This window comes from Erpetoichthys calabaricus, chromosome 13 (assembly GCF_900747795.2).
Source record: "Erpetoichthys calabaricus chromosome 13, fErpCal1.3, whole genome shotgun sequence".
Taxonomy (NCBI): domain Eukaryota; kingdom Metazoa; phylum Chordata; class Cladistia; order Polypteriformes; family Polypteridae; genus Erpetoichthys; species Erpetoichthys calabaricus.
This window is the reverse complement of record NC_041406.2, coordinates 51858394-51862274: the sequence shown is the minus strand read 5'-3', so window position 1 is coordinate 51862274 and position 3881 is coordinate 51858394.

Sequence of the window (3881 nt, the reverse complement as noted above, 5' to 3'; positions counted from 1 at the left end):
CAATGCGCTAAGTTATTATTAAAACTTTCATCTCATTGTATACACATCAATCTGTCCATTATACGACATCCGATGTTGGGAAGCACAAATAATCACATACAGTACATATTTTCATGTATCCTGAAAACGTTCCACTTCGCTACCGTTAACCTGCTTTTTCACACGTATTTTATTCGTGACTTTTATAACAGGCGGTACTTTGCCCAGACAGCTAGTTTAAGACGTGTGCATCCACGGCAAAGTTAAACGGACAAAAGCATAACTGATTTTCCACGGAGGGTGAAGTAACCCGTGTCTTTGTCTAATTAAGATACTTGGCACGAACAGCTAAGTTGATTGGTTAATTTGCCCGTGCACGCGTGTATATTTCTTAGACGGCGAATGCATTTAAAAACACCATAGTATTAAAAATAACGAAAAATACGATCATTTTATTTAATGATGTTTGTGATTCTTGGACATCTGAGTTAAAAGTGACGGCCTCGCTTGTTTATTTATCCATCCAATCATTCCACCCACATTAATTATTTAATTAACGTGACATATTTTCAAAAAAAAACAAAGTAATAATATTGGAGAAATTTACATTCCGTGTAGCACAGATCCACAATTCACAAAATTATGCGAGTGTGAATAGTGTGCAAAACAAATATGGCAATACAGGCGTGCGCGCGCTTGTGTACGTGGGCGTGCACTATCCCGGATCAGGCTTTTCTTTCAGTTATTTGAGTCTCCTCTTCCTTACGACTAGGCTCCAGAAAACGTGAGACTACTGTGCAAGAGAGCACGCTCATCCCTTATCCCTCCAAACCGTTACGTGCGCTGATGCCCCCTTCACCGTAGTTATGTCCAAGTAGAAATTAACACATCAGGACGGACTTCGAATAGCCGCAGCTGTGGTGATTTAAGTGGGTCCTCAGTGCACGGGCGTCTCGAATAGGCACCACGTTTAAATCGGGTCTTCACTTTGCACGGACAGCAACCTTCTTAGCCAGTGGGAGCTAAACGAGTATTCCTCAGGCTGCAGACTAATCAACTACAGCGAGATAGTTTAGTTCAACTCTACTACAGTCTCCACTTCGGGCAACTCGACCTCCGTGGCTTGGTGCTTTTTGCGCCGCCCCTCCATGGCCACAGCAGCAGTGTAGTTTCTGAACGGACGACTCTCGTCCTCACGGGACGCGAACTGGGGTTCTCTGTTCACTGCTTTAGCAAATCAAACTTACAAGAACACATTCGCTTCTATATTAATCGGGTTGCAGACCGGAGAGTGTGTTTTCTCCGTAGCAGATCAATTGCGTAGACAACGGATGAAGGATATTACTCTACAGCTTGTGGTTATGGGGCATTCTTCAAACACATTTGCCCATCATTACTGATGGCTCTTAAACGAGAAAAAGGCAGAAACATCAGCATGCTGTACGCCTCATATACCCATACACGTTGCCAACCCGCACATTTCTATGTTATATCGTTAGAATCGACTATACATTAAGCCTGTTACCATCCATAAGGTGCTAACCGAAGGTCCGTAAATTAAAGTAACATTAACATCTGTGATGAGCGCCGAGACACGAAGTACATTAAGGAAATCCATAAATATACTACTAGAGCATGCAAACTCCACCAAGTCAATGAAGCCATGCAGACAAAGACCCTGGATACCCCAAACTAACTGCTGCACCTCCATGCTACTTATTTGCTCATTTTATGGAATATTTTTTATAAACCTGACTTGCAGTAACTCTTTCAACGAATTCTTAGTAGTTCACTCAATTTAGTGTAGACTGCTGCTTTTCCGATTGCTTCCTATGGGAGAGAACCATTTTAGTTTTAATAAAAAATCTGTTGTTTGCAGAGAGCACAAGATGGCACAGGAGTGCAGTGGGTAGGAGTTAGTCTTGTTGCTTCACAGCACTTGGATTCTGCTTTGATCCTTTACTAAAGTTCCTTTTAGGTAGTGTTCATGTTGTCCCTGGGGACTGCATTGTTTTAAACAAGATGTTATATGAAATGGCAAATCAATTTAGCCAAGTGTTAGTTAGTGTTTTGTGATTTATGTGGGTTTATCCTGGTTTTAATTTGCATTCTTTTTGGTAGGCAATGGTACAAGTGATTATTACTGGATAAAATTAATTGGGAAATGGATGGATGAATGCTTTTCAGGACTGTAATGTAGCTAAGCACAGTTAAGACATGTTAGAGTCAGTTAGGGTTTGTTGGGGTCCCACGGTATCCCAGTGGGCAAGCTGCCCTTAAGACACTTGGTTCCTCTGGAAGCTTTAACTGTATGCCACAGAATGGTACTCTGCAATGCTAGCATATATTCTCAAGACATCTGAAGTCACTGATATCTAAAGACACTGCCTGGTTAAAGAGTGCCAAAAGAGGAGAGTACCTTGAAGATAGGAGAAGAACAGCCAAACACAATCAGAACTCAGTAACCAATGTGTGCGAATCGAGAAGTCCCATGAACATGATGGGGGTCCTTTAGCCAGAGCAGGCTGTCGGATACAGAACCCTAGATGACATTATAATAATAATGAATTCATTACATTTATAATGAACTAGCTGTCCCCCGCAGCTCCACCTGCGTACTAGTGAAACAGGACAAACTTTAAGAATCAATAAACAAATCAGGTATCACTAGTTAAGGGGAGGCAGGGTACGCTCCAACAGGTCGCGAGAGGTAGAGTGACTCGAACGGAGGCGGGCGTGTGAGTGAGGAAGACCCGATCCAGCTCCCTACTCCCGAGGTCCCACCTTCTCCTCCCCTCAGCCCGCAGCCTGTCTCTAGGATTCATGCAAATAAATTGCTACCGCATCCGAACAATGATACTTAGCGTGATGAACTGGAATGTTCAAGCAAATTATAGAAAAAAACCCAATCTAAATCCGTTAAGTAGTTCTCTTGTGATAAGTGGACAGACATACAAACTGACAGACAGATGTTGGATTTTATATATAGGGAGATGATCATCAAATCTACTTAAAGCCCATTACATAGACAGTGGGGAGCCCCTTCAACTACCACTAATATGTAGCATCTACCTGGATGATGTGATGGCAGCCATTCTTGCACCATTACGCTTACCACTCATTAGCTGTTAGGTGGTGAAGGGTTGAGAGAGAAAGTTGGTCTATAAGGGACAGGGGATGATTAGGGGGCCATAATGACCTGGCTGTGGTGGGCAATTTAGCTATAACATCAAGAAACAATCTACACTTTTTGAATGGTACTCAAAGATCTTTTATGACCAGAGAGAGTCAGGCCCTCACTTTTACATATCCTCTAAAGGATGGTGCCAATTTGTGCTGCACTGGGCATTAGGATCCACACACAGACCACAAGGTAAGTACCCCCACTGGCCTCATCATCACAAACTTTTTCTAGATGGTCTCCTATCCAAGTACTATCCAGGCCCAAACATGCTTAGCTTCAGGTGGATTACTTGTTCTGAAGTGTAGGTGGTATGGCTAGTGGGGGATAAATGGGTGCTATTGCCAGAGAGTATACTTAACCCCTTACAAGCCTGATCCCCATTTGAAATATGCACTTCGGTCCAAACAGCTTATTGGCTTTCCTGACAGATTGGTAGAAAATACACGTCATAGCCAGTCAAGCTCGGGGAACAGCTCCATCAGGGCAAGTGAGCACTGGAGCTTTTGAACGCCTCAGGGTGATGTCACTTGTATACTGGCGTGCTTTAGAACAGGTGCGCTCATTTGAGTCCCCTCTCACTGGCGCTCAGCAGTCGAACAGCCATGAGTTTTCACTTTCATTGTTTGATAGTGAAGCTTACAGCTGCAATGAATTGAAATATTTGCTCTTACAATTTGTCTCTATTCGTGTCTTGCTCCTTGAGAAAGGATTACCCTCA